Below are 20,056 nucleotides of genomic sequence, written 5' to 3'. Positions count from 1 at the left end.
AGAACTGTAATAACATTGGCATTACAAGTCAACTGCTTATCACAAAGGGCTTGGGCATCATATTAGGCCTTTCAACATTGGACCTTTCAGACACAAGGTTATACTGCTAGAGTCTGAGATGCTATGCGTATGGATGGGCTACACTTGAACCTTGAGCTCTAACTGCAATTCTGGTGTACATGAACATTCATTTTTCCAGATAATGTTCTCCTAATTAACAAATAGGAAAAGTAATTTGCTTAACCCTCACTTTTTTTTTCCAGTTTTGTGTCTCAAACTGAAACCTTGTCTCTGTTGCTGAGCCCTTCAGCTCAAGGCAAACACTCTACCACTTGACCCACAGCACCACATGTTGTCCTTTTGTGGTTCATTGGCGATAAGTGTCTAACAGGTTTTCCTTGCCTAGGCTGTCTTTGAATTGTGATCCTCAGATCTCAGCCTCCTGAGAAGCTAAGGTTCCTGTTGTGAGCCACAGGCATCTGGCCTGCTATTTTTGCCAGACCTGGGGCTTGAACTAAGGGCCTGGGTACTGTCTCTGAGCTCCTTTTTCTCAAGCCTAATGCTGTACCACTTGAGCCACTCCACAGCTTGTGGCTTTTTCTGAGTATGTGGCACAAAGGATTCAAACCTTACCATTCATGCATAATGAGCCAGCTCTCTACCACTAAGCCACATTTCTAGCCCCACCCTTACAATTTTGTCCCTCAACTTGCCTATCCCCAAGAAAAGGCATCTGAGTAAAAATCATCTAAAGAAATTCCTATAGGAAGGTTCTAAAGATAAAGAACACAAAGTTCATACTTGGGAGAGACCCTAAACATGTGAAGACTGTGACAAATGCTTCCATTTAATTATGTATCATGTTTCAACATTTAATCAAATATTAATGAAAAACGAGTCAATGTCCTAAATTATTGTGTATAAATTTGTAATAGATGTACAACATGTACTAAATATTATGTGTATAATAATACTAAATACAATAAACAATAAGTAATGAAATGTAAAAAATAAAATAAATACAAAATCAATAATAAAAATTATAATATGTAATAAACATACATATGTAAATATATATCATATATTACACATATATAGAAATATTTATTCCATTGCAGGGCCTTCATTTAGAAACTGGCAACTCTAGACTGAATTTCTTTTCCTCAAGGAAAGTGAGCTTTGCCTTCACCAATGATGCAAAAGAATTACCTGGATGGTGAGATCAAATCCCAGCAATGATGGAAATACTGGCCCCAGTTCCAAGACAGTTACTTAATTTTTTTAATGGAAGTAGTTTTGTTTAATCAGTTACATATTGAACATTTAAAAAAAGCAGTGTAGAATTTTGTACATCTATCAGACACCTTTCTCTTAACCCCAAAATGCTTGTCTGAGCATAACTTTTTTTTCATTTTTCATTGTAAAAATGTTGTACAGAGGGGTTACAGTTTTAAATGAGCATGGCAATGAGTACATTTCCTATTGAGCATTGCTGCCTCCTCCTTTGATTTCCCCCTACCATTCCTTCCCTCCCATCTCCACTACTACTCCCCCTGCCGAGTTCAGTGACTTGATTTTTATTTTTGGATTTGCATGGGGTTTGAACTCAAGTAGTGGCAAATCTGCACTTTCCCTCACATTGGTACATATTTACCAAGACCCTGAGTTCAAATCCCAGGCTAGGAAAGAAAACTGGTAGAAATTCAAAACAACGGAGCTTTATTTATTTTTTGATTTATTTAAATAATTAACCAACATTTTTACTTATTCTGTATTTTGCCAACATGGAGCTTCAACTCAGGTCATGACAACTCTGCCACAGCTTCAGTCACCCTAGGGTGGGGCACCCTCGGACCCATAGCCAATCTAGGGATCCTAGGCCCAGAGGGCTTTCAGGAAGAAAAAAAAGTAGCCCAGCACAAAAAGTGGCAAGCTGCAGAGGGCTGAGGGTTTTCTATTTTTTTCTTTGCACAGTGGCCATCCTGTGTCTGAATAACATGGCTGCAAAGTGGACCTGACCTGCCATATCTGAAGGCTGGCGTGCTATCAGGGAATCCATAGGCCAACCTGTGAACCGGGTTCAAATCCCAGTACTGACACCTACCAATGGCAGGAGATCACAAGAGGCTCCTTCCTATGCATAGGAATACCAATTGAAAGACTAGTTCATGTTTCGGTCTAGTCTAAAATTGGATGCAATAATCCTAGGGCGCTGATTGATCTTAATTAATAGGTTATTATGCATGAAAAGAATAATATTCCTTCAATGGCGGTATAATAAATGCCTAAGAGTTGGTAGGAATGTCTTAGGTGTCATTCAATCATAGATAGATGGCTTTGGCACTCCTTACTAATATATGTGTATTTGTATACCACTCTCTGCCTATCCATGTATCACTGTTTTGGCCAAATCTGGAGCTGGATCTCAGCATCTGGGAACCACCTGACAGCTTCATTGCCTAGAGGCTGCAATGCTCACACTCTTCCATTCATGAATTGGGCTTGCTAAACGCTGAGTTCACATCTCAGCACTGCCAAAAATTTAATGTTGGAGTAAGAAGCCAAGTGTGACACATGTTTTCCTTTTCTGTGAGAGTCCTGGGTGTCAGGCATGATAGAGAACAAATTTACAAATCTGGATGCTGTGATAGGATGTAAACAATGTAATAAATGGTAGAGGGGTCATCAGAGTCAATGAAATAAATGGTAAATAAATTAATAAAACAAGAAATAATATGAATAACCACACCCAACAAAATATGGTCTGAGTAGCTGTATGGAAGTATAAATCATATCTTTAAAATGGATATAAAGAGTATGTTTTCCAGCCCTGAGGCTTGAATTCAGGCCTAGGGAACAGGTCTGACTTTTGTCTTCAAGCATGTTCAGATTTCCTTCCGTCATGGTGCTGCATATTTACCCAGACAGCGAGTTCAAATCCCAGGCCTGGCAGAAAAAAAATGTCATGAATTGCAAACCAGGGAGCTAATTTTTTTTTTAATTGAGGGCTATTGGAGAAGCCATAGTCCCACACAGCAACATAGGCCTACAGTTCGAATACAGTCATGCCACTTCCAGATAGTGGGAGATCCTATGAAATTCGTTCCCATCCACAGGAATAATGATGGAATATTATCAATGTCACAGTTGAATGACATACTCATGAATGATACTTGTACACAATTAGACTTCATGATTTCAGTCAGCTGATTGATTTTATTCAATATCTTATGAAACATTAAAAGAATATTATTTCTCACAGGGACGCAATAATTTCAGGACACTGATTTACTTAATACTTTATTAAACATAAAAATAATAACATTCATTTATTTATTTTTGTGGATCCTGGGGCCTGAACTCTGGGCCTGGGTGCTCTTCAGCTCAAGGCTAGTGCCCTATCCCATGGTTTCCCTTATTTGCAATAACTAGTATATGTCTAAGTAAAGCAGAAAAGGTCAGATAAAGTGATATTAGGGAAATGAACCCTAAGATATGTACTCAAATGTTTTTTTTTTCTTTCATGCAATTGTTTCTAACACATTTATAAGTTTGTTTCTTTGTATGTCCCTCCCCCACAGTATAACCGCTGCTTTCACTGTACTTGATATCAGTATAATTTGTGGAGGGGAAGGAGAAAAAAATCGTTTAAATAGGAATACAGGTGGACCCATTGCAACAAAGAGATATACAAGTCGTGATGTCAAAAACGAAATTTACAACTTTGGTGTAAGGGGTGGTATGAGGGAGCAGGGAGGATTGGGTGGGGGTGCAGAGGGGAGGATGGGAAGGGATGGGAAGTGGAAACAAAGGAGGAAGCTACAATGCTTGATAAAAAATGTACTCATTATCTTGCCCATGTAATTGTAACCCTCTGTACATTATTTTCACAATTAAAAAATATATTAATTACATGAAGGCATAATAAATACCCAAGAAATGATAGGAATGTAGTATATATAAGTGAACAATGGATATCCATCTCTGACACTCTGTAAAGTTATATGTATTTATTAGTGTACTACAATCTGTGTGTCAATCTGTTCTTATTTTGTCAATCCCTGGTGCTCGATCTCAGATCCTGGGATTTGTTCCAGGATGGCATGCTGACACACACGCATTCATGAATTTGGCCCTGTAGGCCTTGAGTTCAGATGCCATCATGCCCAAACAATGAATCATGCAGTAAGAAACTGATGGTGACACATTTTCCTTTTCTATGAAAGTCCTGGGTGTCAGGTATAATTGGAATACATATGGAGATCTATATCCTATTTAATCAATGTAACCAATGTTCTATGTGCCATATTAGTCAATAAAATAAACAGTCAATACATATTGGGTCTTTGTTTGCACCCGAAAGATGGATGGGGCCCAAGGAAATGTAAGTGCGCCACTCACCCATTCCCCAGTCTCCCTTAGCTCAGGAGACATTCAGACACAGTGGGGAGTCAAGTCAAGCAAGAACTCATTTATTACCACAACGCAAGCACCTTTTAAAGGGAAAAATTGTGAGGTATGGAAGGGGAGGGAAAGGAACTAATCAATCACTGTAAAGGTCACACCCTATCATGCACCTAAGTTTTATCCAATCAGATTATAAGGTAAACAATTGGGTTGTGCCCACTCAACTTCCTCTCAGCACCATCATTGCTGCCCATGTGCCCCACAAATACATGAATAAAACAAAAATAAAATTAATAACTACACTGAATGCAATATGGAGTCAACCTATGTGTGTAAATATAAATCATATATTTAAAATGTACACAAATAGGATGTATTCTAGTACTGGGGATAGATTTCAGACGTAAGGAACAGACATGAATTTCTTGGCTTCAAGAAGGCTAGCTTCCCCTTCCCACACAGTGCAACAGTGTTACCCAGACCATGAGTTCCAATCCCAGTCCTAGCAGAAAAAATGGCACCTTTATACTATGTGACGCCCAATTCTTAGGTATTTCATTGTGCCTCCATTTAATGAACGTGATTGTTTAAATGCTTCATGAAATATTGAATAAATCGATTAGTGTCCTATAATGTAATTGTGTATAATTTTATCGTACAATTATTTAAGAGCTAGCCAATCAATCATAACATACATCATGTTCCATTGGTATTCATATAGATAGGAATGTGTTTCTAAGGATCTCTTTCCATTTGGAGTTGGCAGGACCAGGATTCGTACTGTGGGCTCCAGCTCCCACCATTTTAACTCAAGCATAGGGAACTCACTGGTCTGTCCAAGAATTCCAAGACCAATGATTAGGCAGGCACCAGTGGCTCTCAGCTGTCCTTATTGATGTTTACAAGGCTGTGATAGGAGGATCATAGTCAAATTCACACTAGGCAGGAAAGCCCTTCAGATCCCTGACCAACTTCAGTGCCAACAAAGCCAGAAGTAGAACTGTGTAACTCCAGTGGTAGAAGGATAGCACTGATTAAAAGCAGCTCACAACACACACACACACACACACACACACGCACACACACACACACACACACACACACACACACACACACACACATACACACATTCACACACACTACAGTCTAATCATCAATCTGTTTATATATTGGCCATTCCTAGGGCTTGATCTCAGGTCCTCAAATTTGCCCGCCAACTTCTCTTGCATCAGACTGGTGTTCTAACATTTACCCACTCATGAAGTGGGCCTGCTAGGCACTGAGTTCAATTCACACAACTGCCAAAAACTTAATCCTGGTGGAAAGCCAGTTGTACCACTGGGTTTCTTTATTGGTGAAATTCCTGGGACTCCGGAATGATGTAGAATGCATAGGCAAATCTATGTCTTATGTAATAGGATACAAAAAATATTATATGTGTAATCATATTCACTAAAATATATAAGAAACAAAACACAAAATAAAATGAATACACTAACTGCAATATGCAGTAAAAATATGTAGGTCAATAAAATTCATATAATTAAAATATATACGAATATTATTTTTTCAAGTGCTAGGACTTGAATTCAGGCCCTAGAAACAGGCCTGAATTTCTTGTCTTCCATAATGGTGATCTTCCCCATCCCCCACAGTGCTGCAGATTTACCCAGACCCTGAGTTCAAATTCCAGGCCTGGCAGAAAAAATTGCATGAATTCCAAGCCAAGGAGCCTAATAATTTTTAAAATATTTTTAATGTATGTATGTATGTATGTATGTATGTATGTATGTATGTATGTAGGTAGGTAGGTAGGTAGGTAGGTAGGTAGGTAAGTAGGTAGGTAGGTAGGTAGGTAGATAGGTATTTTTCTTTCATCATGCACAGGGCTTGAACTCAGCTCATGGCAATTCTGCTTCAGCTTTGATCACTCTAGGCTGGGGTGCAGCCACTGGACCCACAGCCAAACCTGGGTTCCTGGGACCCAAAGACTGACAAGAAAAAAAATAATTAATGCAACACAGGAAAATAAAACTGGCAACTTGCCAATGGCTACCGGTTTTACATTTGTTTTCTTTACTAGGTGACCATCCTATGTCTGAATGACCCGGTTGAAGAATGTTGGTAACTTGGCATTGCTGAAGGCTGGCAGGCTCTCAGGGAAGCCATAGGCCAACATGGCAATATAGGCCCTGTGTTTGAAGCCGGGTCCTGACCCCTACCAATGGAAGGAGATCATAAGTGTCTCGTTCCTACTCATACGAATACCAATGGAAGATTATGAATGGCAAGGTTGAATTAGTTGTTTCTGAATACTACTATATAAATAGAGTGATTTTAGAAGGCCAATGGATTTTAATGAATATTTTTGACACATTCAAAGAATATTATTAATTACATGGACAAAATTGTTTCAGGACAGTGGTTGATTTAATCAATAATTAAGGATGAAAACAATACTATTAATTACATGGAGGTATACTAAATACCCAGGAATTGATAGGAATGTAGCCTATATAACTGAATAATGTATAGACATCTCTGGCACTCTATAAAAATCAATAATTATTTTTGTACTACCATCTGCATGTCAATCTGTTCTAATTTTGTCAACTCCTAGAGCTGGATCTCAAGTTCTGGAAATGCTTGTCAGCTCAATATGTCTCAGGCTGCCATGCTGACACTAATCCATTCATGAATTGGGCCTTGTAGGCTGTGACTTCAGATGCCAGCACTCACAAAAATTGAATCGTGCAGTAAGAAGCCCAAGGCGACACATGTTTTCCTTTTCTGTGAAAGTCCTGGGAATCAGGTGGGAAGTTTCATACATAGGCAAATCTATATCCTATGTAATAACTGTACTAAATATTTCATGTGTAATAACAGTCAATAAATGGTAAATAAATGAATAAAACAAAAAATAAAATGAATAAGTACACTAAGCACAATATGGGGTCAACATACGGGGTTCGATTTCAGGGCCTGGGAAGTGCTTGGCAACTGAATTGGCTAGAGGCTGCTGTGCTGACAGTCAGTCATTCATGAATCGAGCTTTCTAGGCCCTGTGTTAGATTCCACCACTGCCAAAAAATGTAATCTTGGAGTGAGAAGCCGAGCGTGACACCTGTTTTCTTTTTCTTTGAAAGTGCTCGGTGACAGGTAGGATGTATAATTCAGATGCAAATCTATATGTTATGTAATAGGATGTCATAAATGTAAAAAATGTCATAGGTGAAAGAGTTGTCTCTACAATAAATGAAAAACAGATTGAATTAGTAGTGAATCATTCTAGGATAAAATTAGAAATAAAAACTATAAGATGTGGATTAAGTTTAATATTTTATTAAGTATTACCAGAATAAAAATGTCATGGAAACATAAATACCAAATAATTGGTAGTAACACATGATGCATAATTTAATAATGTATAGACATCTGTCTCATTCTCTAAAATATGAAATTATGCGTATGGATGTATATAAATATGTGATAAACAATAATAGGCTATTGAGTAATTTAGTTAATGCTTTATTAATTGTTAACTGGGACACATCATTTAATGGAGACATAATTTAATAAGTAATAATTTGTAGTTATATCTATAAAATAATAATATACAGACATCTTTCTGTGTATATAATGCTTATATATATCAATCTCTATCTATTTATACCTCGTTCACTCCTGGGGCTCGGTGGTTAAGTGCTCACCTAGTGAGCATGAACCCAGGGTTCGATTCTTCAGTGCCACATAAACAGAAAACCAAGAAGTTCTGCTGACTTTCAATCGATTTCTACCCTTGGGCACAAATGTTTAGGGACAGTGTCAAAGCCCTTACTCAAGCCCCAGGACTGCTGCCAAAAAAGAGGTACTACGTTCTAACTGCAACTATATAAGGACAGTACTTCAAATACCACATGACAGAACAAGCTAGGAGTCTGGTGCTGACAGCTGCCACCTAACCTGACTTAGCCAGATATAAACTGCTGCAACCCAGCTCCATGGGTACCGCCATCATCCTGGCTTACCCTGGCATACTCCCGATATCCTGGCCACTCTGGGGCTTTAAAACCTGGCGTGAAGTCTGATAGACTCTTTGAAATATGGCTCAAAGTGGTAGAGTTCTAGCCTTGTGCAAATGTTATCAGAACAATAATATCCCCAAACATTAAGCTCAAGCTCCATGACTAACCCCCCCCCACAAAATAAAACATCCCACTAAACACTTAGGTGTGAACTTTTATGGTTTGTGAAATATTCCTCAAAGAATGGTGATATTGATTAGAGCACCCTAAGTCTAATGACAGCTTGTGGAACAGAGCTATGTGCTGAGTCCTCCATAAAGTACTCTGTGCTGAGTCCTGCACATGGTGCTATGTGCCTAGTCCTTCACAAGGTGCAGTGTACTGAGTCCTGCATTGGTGCTGGGTTCTGAGTCTTTCACAGGATACTGTGTGCTGAGTCATGCAAAGAGTGCCATGTGCTGTGTCCTTCACCAGGTGCATTATTTCATTGGATCCTTGTAAGATCTCCCCACTGAGATGATTATGCAGACAAGATTATTGAGGCTCATATATGTCTCCATGGGAAGGAGAAAATTATGTATTACTGAAGACTAGTGAGTTGTCCACTACAGACAATTGTTTGTTTTTTTTTTTTGTCGGTCATGAATCTTGAAATAGGGGCCTAAGCTCTGACCCTTACCTCTTGGGCTCATGACTAGCATTCCACCACGTGGAGCCATGGACCCTCTTGTAGCAAAGGCCACAGCTTAGGGGTCTATAGCTGAGGTCTCTCATCCTGCCTTCTCAGGAAGCTGAGATCTGAGGATCTGGGTACCAAATTATCCCAGACACAAAAGGTCCCATTAGCCTATTATCTCCAATTCACTACTAAGAAACCTGAAGTGGAAGCTAGGTGCTTGTCACTCATGCGTGTCATCCTAGCTACTAAGGAGGATGAGATCTGAGGATAATAGTTCAAAGCCAGCCTGGACAGGAAAGTCCTTGAGACACTTAGCTCCAATGGACCACCAGAAAAGCTGAAGTGGCTTTTGGCTCAAGTGGTAGAGCACAAGACCTGAGCTGAAGAGCTCAAGAACAGCACCCAGGCCCAGACATCAACTCCTACAATAATAAAAAAGAAAGAAACAAACTAACAAACCTGAAGTATAGGGCTGAACAAACCTGAAGTATGGGTCAATAATGTTTCTTTCTTGCTTCTATAGCTCAAGAACCCTAAGAGCATTTAGAGTGCAAGTACTTCTCATCACCAAGGGAAACACAGAAGGATCTTGAACATCTGACCTTTCAGAAGTGGAAGTCAGAGTGTCATAGACTTTTCTGCCCTGGCTGGCTTCACCCTGTGATCCTCAGACCTCAGCCTCCTGAGCTAGGATGACGGGCCTGAACTACTGGTGTTCTGCTAGGTTTAGAACTGTGATGACCTTGACAATACAAGCCAACTGATTATCACAAAGGGCTTGGGGAGCATATTAAGCCTTTCAACATTGGACCTTTAAGAACCCTGTAGGGCACAAGATTACAATGATAGAGACTGAGAGGCAGGGCATGTGGATGTGTTACACTTGAACCTTAGCTCTGACTCCAATTTTGGTATATATCAGTGTTCATTTTCCAAAGGATGTTCTCATAATTAGCAAATAGGAAAAGTACCTTGATTCACCCTCACTTTTTTTTCCCAATTGTGTGTCTTGAACTCAAGTTTGGGCACTGTCCTTTAGACCCGCAGGTCAAGGCGAACACTCAGCCACTTGAGCCACAGTGCCACATGGGGTCTTTTCATGGTCCACTGGAGATAAGGGTCTAACAGGCTTTCCTTGATTTGCTGTCTTTGAACTGTGGTCTTCAGGTCTCAGCCTGCTGAGAAGCTAGAGTTCCATGTGTGAGCCACTGACATTTTTTCTATTGTTTTTGGCAGTCCTTGGGATTGATCTTAAGGCCTGGGTACTGTCTCTGAGCTCCTTTTCCTCAAGGTTAGCCACTTAGGCTACTCCACAGCTTCTGGCTTTTTCTGAGTATGTGGCACTGAGGATTAAAACCTGGCATTCATGCATGCTAAGCGAGCTCTTTACCACTAAGCCACATTTCTAGCCCCACTCTTACAATTGTATCCCTCACTTGCTTATCCTCAGGAAAAGGTTTCTGACTATAAATCGTTTAAAGAAATCCCAATAGGAAGATGTCCAAAGATTGTACAAAGCTCATACTTGGGATAAACTCTAAACATGTGGAGACTGTGACAAATGCTTCCATTTAATTATATATTATGTTTCAACACTTAATAAAATATTAATAAAAATGAGTCAATATCCTAAAGTATTGTGTAGAATTTTATTATAGATGTGCAAATTGTAATAAATATTATGTGTATAGTAATACTAAATACAATAATCAATCAATAAATGAATAAAAGAAAAACAAAATACAAAATCAATAATAAAAATTATAATGTGAAATTAACTTACATATTTAAGTGTATATCATATATTAAACATGTATAGAAACATTTTTTCCATTGCAGAGCCTTCATTCAGGCCCTGGGAACTCTAGCCTGAATTTCTTTTCCTCAAGGACGGTGAGCTTCGCCTTCACCCACGGTATAAAAGACTTACCTGGACAGTGATCCCAAATCCTAACAATGGCAGAAATACTGGCCCCAGTTCCAAGAGAGTGACTTCTTTTTTTTAATGGATGCAGATATGTTTACTCAGTTCCATACTGAACATTTAAAAAAAAGCAGTGTGGAATTTGTACAACTATTCAAACATCCTTCCTTACCTCTAAAGTGCTTCTCTGAGAAAGACATTGTTTCTCTTTCTTTGTACTTTTTTATTGCAAAAATGTTTTACAGAGGGGTTACAGTTACAGGAGCAAGGTAATGAGTACATTTCCTATTGAGCATTGTTGACTCCTTCTTTGTTTTCCCCCTACCATCCCTTCCCTCCCATCTCCACAACTACTTCACCCTGCCGAGGTCAGTGACTTAGTTTTTCTTTTGTGGTTGGCATGGGGTTTGAACTCAAGTAGTGGCAACTTTCCCTCACATTGCTACAAATTTACCAACACCCTGAGTTCAAATCCCAAGCTAGAAAAGAAAACTGGCAGAAATTCCAAACCAGGGAGTTTTATTTTTTATTTAGTTAAATAATTAATATTTTTATTTTTATTTTTTTTAGCCATCCATGACACTTGAACTCAGGTCGTGTAAACACTTCCTCAGCTTGGATCTCCCTAGGCTGGGGTGCAGTCTCCAGATGCATAGCCCATCCTGAGATCCTAGGCCAGAGGGCTTGCAGGAAGAAAAAAAAAGCTGGAAAGCACTAAAAGTGGTGAGCTGCCGAGGGCTGGCATTTTATGATTTTTTGGGGGCATGGTGACCATCCTGGGTATGAATGATATGGCTGCAAAGTAGACCTGACCTACCACTTCTGATTCTGATGAGCTATCAGGGAAGCCAGCCAGAAGGCTTGCAGGAAGAAAAAGAAAGCTGGAAAGCACTAAAAGTGGTGAGCTGCCGAGGGCTGGCATTTTATGATTTTTTTGGGGCATGGTGACCATCCTGGGTCTGAATGATATGGCTGCAAAGTAGACCTGACCTACCACTTCTGATTCTGATGAGCTATCAGTGAAGCCATAGGCCAATCTGTCAACATAAGTCCTGGGTTCAAATCCCAGTCCTGACACCAATGGCAGGAGATCACAAGAGACTCATTCCTATGCATGGGAATACCAATTGAATGAGTAGTTCATGCTTTCATCTAGTCTAAAATTGGATGAAATAGTCCTAGAATGCTGATTGATCTTACCGTATAGTTTATTAAGCATGAAAAGAATAATATTCCTTCAATGGTGGTATAATAAATACCTCAGAGTTGGAAGGAATGTAGTAGGTGTCATTCAATCATAGATAGACGGCTCTGGCACTCTTTAACAATATATAGTTATTTGTATACCACCGTCTGCCTATCCATGTATCGCTGTTTTGGCCAAACATGGGGGTCAATCTCAGTACCTGGGAACCACTTGACAGCTTCATTGGCTAGAGCTCCCATGCTCAAACTCACCCATTCATGAATTGGGCCTGCTAGGCACTGAGTTCAGATTCTCACATTGCCAGGCATGATGGAGAACACATCTAAAATCTAGATTCTATGTGATAGGATGTAAACAATGTAATAAATTGTAGAGGTGTCATCAGTCAATTAAATAAATGGTAAATAAATGAATAAAATGAGAAATAAAATTTATAAACGCACCAAACACAATATGGACTGAACATCTGAACGGAAGTATAAATCCTATCATTAATATATATATATATATATATATATATATATATATATATATATATATATGTACATATATATAAGAAGTATTATATATATATATATATATATATATATATATATATATATATATATATATATATAAGAAGTATCTTTTCCAGGAATAAGTTTTGAATTCAGTCCCCCTAGGAGGAAGGAATGGCGGGAGATCCTGAGATACTCGTTTCTGGACCTAGGAAGAGCCACGGCATGCGACTGATCTCATCCTTGAATGAGTAGCTCGTGCATGATGTGAGTAGGAAATGATACATAAGACTCATGGGGTATAGATTATTTGTAAAGAAGAGGTGATGAAGCATGACAATAATCATCATATACATGAAATAGATGCTTAAGAAAAGATCCAAATATAGGTACTCACAGATTGGATTCTATCACAGGTCACCACAATCCTACTCTATACAAATATGTGCTTATTTGCATACTACCTTCAGCAAATGTATAGATGACTATTGTGCTCTCTACTCTCCCCCAAGGGGGGCTCAAACTCAGGTACTGGGAATGCCTAGCTCCTTTGTCACTCACAGGCTGGGGTGCTCATGTGGACCCATTCACCAATTGTGCCTGCTAGGCCCTGAGTTCAGATCCCAGACCTGCCAATAGATTCATCTTGATGTCAGAAGCCAATTGTTGCATCTATTTTCCTTTCCTGTGCAAGTATTGGGTGTCAGCTAGGATGCAGAATGATGGGCCACCCTGTGGTCCTGAGAATAAGTTGTTATCCATGTCAGCCCAGTTATATATGTCATCATATACATAGGAAAATACACAATACATCTATGAATAGCTTACAAAATAAACACAATAAGTACACTCAATGCACGATGCAGTCCACACATGGATGTGAGTATACATCCCATGTTTCAATGATGCATTGAGAACTATTTTTGCCTCCTTGTGTCTTTATCTCAGTTGCTGGGATGAGCCCATCTCCTTAGTGGATCACAGTCTGGTGTGATCACATGGACCGATTGGGCAGTTGGGCCTCCTAGGCCCCAAGTTCAAATCCCAACACTGCTAAAAATTCACCCTGATGTGAGAAGCCAGTCATTGCAACTGTTTTCTATTGCTGTGCAAATTCTGGGTCTCAGCCAGAATGACTACAGCAAACGCAAGATGCAGCCCACCCATGTTTGGAAATATAGATCCTTTGTTTAATTATGAATTTATGACTATATTGGCCTCGCAACAGGGCTCAATCTCAGGTCTCAGGAATGGCCTGGCTCCTTAGAGGCTCACAGGCTGCTGTGCTTAACATGACCCATTCACCAATTGGGCCTGATAGGCCTTGAGTTCAAATTCCAGCACTGCCAAAAGATTCATTCTGATGTGAGAAAACAAAGGTTGCATATGTTTTCCTGTTCTGTGAATATCCTGGGTCTCATCAATGATGGAGAATGCTATATAAGCAAATCTATAGCCATGAGAATAGGTTGTCATCCATGTCAGCACAGTTATATCTGTCACCATATTCAATAAAATGCACAAACATCCATGAATAAGACACAAAATAAAAATAATTACACTGAATGCAAGATGCATACCACTCCTGTAGGTAAAGAGAGATCCAATGTTTACAAAAGGTGGACTTGTGATTTTGTGCTGGGGCTTCAAATCAGACCCTAGACCAGGCCTGAAATTCTAGTCTTCAAGGATGGTGAGCTTCCCCTTCCCCCCAGTGCAACAGAGATACCCAGACCTGAGTTCAAATCCCAGCACTGACAAAAAATTCATCCTGATGTTAGAAGCCAGTTGTTGCACATGTTTTCCTCTCCTGTGAAAGTCCTGAGTCTCAACCAAGAAGGGGAATTCATAGGCAACCCTATAACCATAGGAACAGGTTGTCATCCATGTCAGCAAAGTTATACCTATCACCATATTAAGTGAAATAAACAATACCTCCATGTAATAGAGACAAAATAAAGAGAAGTCCACTAAACACAAGATGCCATTGACACATGAATATCAATATAGATTGTATGTTTAAATTATGAATTTATGACAATAGTGGACCACCTTGGGGATCAATGTCAGATCATGGGAATGGCCTAGATCCTTAGTTCACAGGTTAGTGTGTTCACCTTGACTTATTGGACAATTGGTCCTACAAGTCCCTGAGTTCAGATCCCAGTACTACAAACAAGTGGGTTGTAGAGTAAGAAGCCAAATGTGAAACTTGTTTTCCTTTTCTCTGAATATCCTGGGTGATCCTAGGAATCTTGGCATGGCGGAGAACATTTCTACAAATCTAGATGCTTTGTGATAGGATGTCATCAATGTAATAAACAGAATGGGTTTCATCATCATAGTACAATCAATGGTAAATAAATGAATAAAAGACAAATTTCAAGGAACAACCACACCAAACATGTATGTACTGAACACCTATAGGTAAGTATAAATCCTATCTTTACAATATATATAAATAGTATGTTTCCTGGGCTGGAGCTTGAATTCAGGACTAGTGAACAGGCCTGACTTTCTTACCTTCAAGTGCAGTGATCTTCCCCTTCATCCACATTGCTGCAGATTTACCCAGATCCTGAGTTCAAATCCAAAGCCTGTAAGAATAAACTGTGTGAACTGCAAGTCAGGGAGCTAAATTTTTTTTTTACTTTTCTCAGTACAGGGCTTGAAGTCAGGTTGTGGCAACTCTGCCTCAGCTTCGATCACCCTAGGCCGGAGTGCAGCCACTAGATCTACAGCTGTTTCTGGGATCCTAGACCCCAGGTCTTGCAGGGAAAGAAATTCACAGAAACAATGTGGCCTTTTTATGTTTTCTTCCTTTGCTCGGTGACCCTCATGGGTCTGAATGACACTGTTGCAAAGGGTACTTCACCTTGCAATGCTGAAGGCTAGCAATCTATCTGGGAAGCCATAGGCCCACATGGCAACATAGGCCCTGATTTTGAATCCCCCTCCTAACACTTGAAAATGGTTCTCATCCATAGGAAGAACAATGGAATATTATCAATGTCAAGGTTCAATGAGTTGATCATGAATGATGCTCCTATAAAATTAGACAGTAACATTTCAGGAAGCTAACTGATTTTATTTAATATTAATGAAGCATAAAAAGAATATTATTACTTACAGGAACACAATAATTTCAGGACACTGATTTCATTAATAGTATAAGGATGAAAATAATAACATTAATTACATGAATGCATGATTAATACCCAGGAATTGGTAGGAATGTAGTTTAAATAACTGAATAATGTATAGACATCTCTGATACTCTGTAAAAACACATATTTATTAGCATACTTCCATATACATGTCAATCTGTTCTTATTTTGTTAACCCCTGGGGCTTGAGCTCAGGTCAAAGAAACAGCCTGTCAGCTCAATTTGCCCCATGATGTCGTGCTGACACTCACCAATTCATGAATTGGGCCTTGTAGGCTTGTAGGCTGTGAGTTCAGATGCCAGCACTCCCCAAAAATGAATGGTGGAGTAAGAAGTTGATGGTGACACATTTTTTTCTGTGAAAGTCCTGGGTGTCAGGTATGAAGTGGAATATATATGCAGACCTCTATCTTATGTAATCAATGTAATCAACGTTTTATGTACCATAATAGTCAAAATAAATGGTCAATATATGAATAAAACAAAAAATAAAATAACTACACTGAATGCAATATGGAGTTAACATATGTATATAAATTTAAACCATATATGTTAATTGTACATGAATAGGATGTTTTCTAGTGGTGGGGATCTATTTTAGGCCTAAGGAATAGACATGAATTTCTTGACTTCTAGGAGGCCAGTTTCCCCTTCCCACACAGTGCAACAGAGTTACCAAGACCACGGGTACCAATCCCAGTCTTGGCAGAAAAATGGCACCTTTATAGTATGTAATAGTATAGTAATTCTAAGATATTTCATTATACCTCCATTTTAATGTGATTGTTTAAATGCCTCATAAAATATTAACTAACATCCATCAGTGTCCTATAACATAATTGTGTATAATTTTATCCTAGAATCATTCAAGAACTGCTCTTTCAATCATGACATACATCATATTCCATTGGTAATCATATGGACAGGAATAAGTTTCTTAGGATCTCCTTCCATTTGGAGGTGGCAGGACCAAGATTCCAACTGTGGGCTACAATTCCCACCACTTAAACCCGAGGATAGGGAACTCACCAGTCTGTCCAAGAACATCAACAAGACCAATGATTAGGCAGGTAACAGTGGCTCTTAGCAGCCCTCCTTGATATTTACAAGGCTGTGATGGGAGGATCATGGTCGAAGTCACCCTAGGCAAGAAAGTCCAACTTAAGTGCCAACAAAGCCAGAATCCCTGTGGCTCTAGTGTGGAAGGCCATCCTTGATCAAAAGCAGCTTACAGACTGTGCTCAGATCCTGAGTACAAGGTCTGGGACTGGGAACAAACAGACATACTCAACAATCTGTGAAGCCATCCAGCTAAATGAGGTCACCCTCTTGTCTCCAACTGAATTGGACATTGTTCCCTGGGAAAAGGGCTGGGGGAGCTGCTATCTTCTTGACTTCACCCATGCTGCTTGCATCACAGTATTCTGGCCACACCCCATTCTTTCATAGTTCTTTCTGACCAAAGAGATATAAGAATGGTGGCCACGCCCACATTCCATGCTGCCTGGTAGCACCAGGATTCCCTGTGTTAGTTTACACCACTACCAGCAATTGAGGAAGGTAGAGATGGCTGAGTGGTGAGGAAGAGACTCAAGGCATCTTTGGAATATAGAAGGAAATTGAGATGCCTGCCTGCACCATGGCTTCCTTCCCTCCCCAAGGTGCAGAATTTCAAACATCAGGCAATGGCATCCTGCCAGGCTGCATAAAGCCCCAACCTGCTCCCTGGCCCTGGTTCTTTGCTCTGAGGCCATGTGTCTATAATGCCACTGCCATCACTGCTCGCCCCACCTGGAGCAGCCTAAAGCAAGTTCTCCCGGCAGCACAGGTGAGTGGCTGTCCCCAAACCACCCCTACCCCCGGGTCAGACACTCCTCTGGTGGCACCATGACTCCCTACTTGTGTCCTCTCCCTGTCTCTGAGGAGCCACCTTTCTGTCCTGGGCATTTCTGAAACAGAGACTCAAGATATGCTCTGGCTGGGCTGGATTGAGGTCCTCCTATCTATGACAGGTATGCTTCACCAGACCTAGTCTTCTGGAGTTGGGATGGTAGACATGTAACAACATGCGCAATCATCGATTTAGATGGATTATCCCAAACATGGGCAAGATAATGAGTACATAAATTATCAAGTATTGTAGCCTCCTCCTTTGATTCTGCTTCCCATCCCATTCTCTCCCCATCCCCCATTCCGACCCTCCACCTCCCCCTAACAAAGCTGTAAAGTTCATTTTCCACATAGGACTTATATGTCTCATTGTTGCAATGGGTCCACCTGTAATCCCTATCTAAAGGATTTTCTTTCCCTTCCCCTCGATAAATTATAACAACATACAATACAGTGAAAGCAGGGAATATACCGTGGGGGAGGGACATAAAAAGCAACAAAAAATAAACTTATAAATGTACTAGAAAAAATGGAATGAAAGTAAAAATTTTTGAATACATATCTTAGGGTTCATTTCCCTAACACCAACTTATCTGACTTTTTCTGCTTGAGTCAGACATATACTAGTTATTGCAAATAAGGTAAACCATGGGACCTATGTTTCTTTGGGCCTGGTTTACTTCACTCTATATAATTTTTCCAAGTCTGTCCATTTCCTAAGAAACGGAGCAATGTCATTCTTTCTGATGGAGGAATAGAATTCCATTGTGTATATATACCATATTTTGTTGATCCATTCATCTACTGAGGGGCATCTGGGTTGGTTCCCTATCTTAGCTATGGTAAATAAGGCTACAATAAACATAAGTGTGCTGGTAGCTTTAGTGTGGTGTTGATTGTGAGCATTTGGGTAAATGTCCAAGAGTGGGATTGCTAGGTCATAGGGGAGTTCTATGTGGAGTTTTTGAGAAACCTCCATACTACTTTCCAAAGTGTTTGAACAAGTTTACACTCACACCAACAATACAGTAAGGTTCCCTTCTGTCCACATCCCCTCCAGAATCTGCTGTTATTAGAGTTCTTGATTATAGCCATTCTAACTGGGGTGAGGTGGTATCTCAATGTTGTTTTGATTTGCATTTCGTTTATGGCTAGAGAGTTTGAGCATTTCTTCATGTGTCTCTTGGCCATCCTTCCTTCCTCTTTAGAGAAGTTTCTCTTTAAGCTTTTAGCCCAATTATTTATTGGGCAGTAGTTTCTTTGAAGATTTGTTGTTGGGGGATTTAATTTTTTTAAGTTCCAGGTATATTGTAGATGTGAGACCCTTGTCTGTTGTATGGCTAATGAAGATTTTCTCCCAATCCGTGGGCTTTCTATTGATCTTGCTAGCTATGTCCTTTGCCATACAGAAGCTCTGCAATTTCATGCAATGACATTTGTCCAAACTTTCTTTGATTTGTTGTGTTTCTGGGTCTCTATTAAGAAAATTTCAGCCTGTGCCAAAGAGACCTAGGATTTCTCCTATTCCATCCTGTAATGTTTTCAGAGTGTCTGCTTTGTCATCGAGGTCTTTGATCCACTTGGAGTTGATTCATGTTCATTGTGATATATAAGGATTTAGCTTTAGTTTTCTACAAGTAGTTAACCAATTTTGCCAGCAGCATTTACTGAAGAAGCTGTGTTTCTTCCATTGTATTTTGTTAGCTCCCTTATCGAATATTAGAAGGCTATAGGTCTGTAGGTTCATTTCTGGATTTCAATTCTGTTCCATTGGTCCTGAGGTCTGTTCTTGTGCCAGTACCAAGCCATTTCGATTACTATGGCTTTGTAGTAGAGTTTGAAATTTGGTATTGATATTCTTCCAGCACTGTTCCTTATGTTGAGGATTGTTTTTGTTATTTGGGGTATTTTATTGTTCCCTATGAATTATTGGACTGCTTCTTCTATTTCCTTGAAGAATGAGGTTGGAATATTGATAGATATCACATTGTATTTGTAGATAGCCTTGGGAAGTATTGCCATTTTCACGATGTTGATTTGTCCATTCCAGGAACATGGGAGTTTTTGCCATTTTCTAAGATCTGTTTTGATTTCATTTTTAAGGTTTTTAAAGTTTTCATCATTGAGGTCCTTCACTTCATTGGTTAAGTTAATTCCTAGGTATTTTATTTTTTGTCTGGCTATTACGAATGGAGTTGCTTTCCTAATTTCAGCCACTCTTTTCTCATTGTTGGTATACAGAAAAGCCATTGATTTTGGG

At 39.5% G+C, this 20,056-nt stretch overlaps 1 long non-coding RNA gene across 1 annotated transcript; it reads right to left on the bottom strand.

Annotated features, from left to right (window-relative positions):
• Positions 1-2,883: 2,883 nt before the first annotated feature.
• Positions 2,884-17,293, bottom strand: LOC138821659 (uncharacterized). Its single transcript, XR_011370181.1, has 4 exons — positions 17,194-17,293; positions 16,936-17,048; positions 15,263-15,336; positions 2,884-2,946 (listed from the first exon to the last, which is right to left on the bottom strand). It is a non-coding gene; the product is annotated as an uncharacterized lncRNA (long non-coding RNA).
• Positions 17,294-20,056: the final 2,763 nt, after the last annotated feature.

Source organism: Dipodomys merriami, unplaced genomic scaffold, assembly GCF_024711535.1.
Source record: "Dipodomys merriami isolate MVZ:Mamm:240054 unplaced genomic scaffold, mDipMer1.0.p SCAF_922, whole genome shotgun sequence".
Taxonomy (NCBI): domain Eukaryota; kingdom Metazoa; phylum Chordata; class Mammalia; order Rodentia; family Heteromyidae; genus Dipodomys; species Dipodomys merriami.
This window is presented reverse-complemented; position numbering and strand designations above follow the sequence as displayed.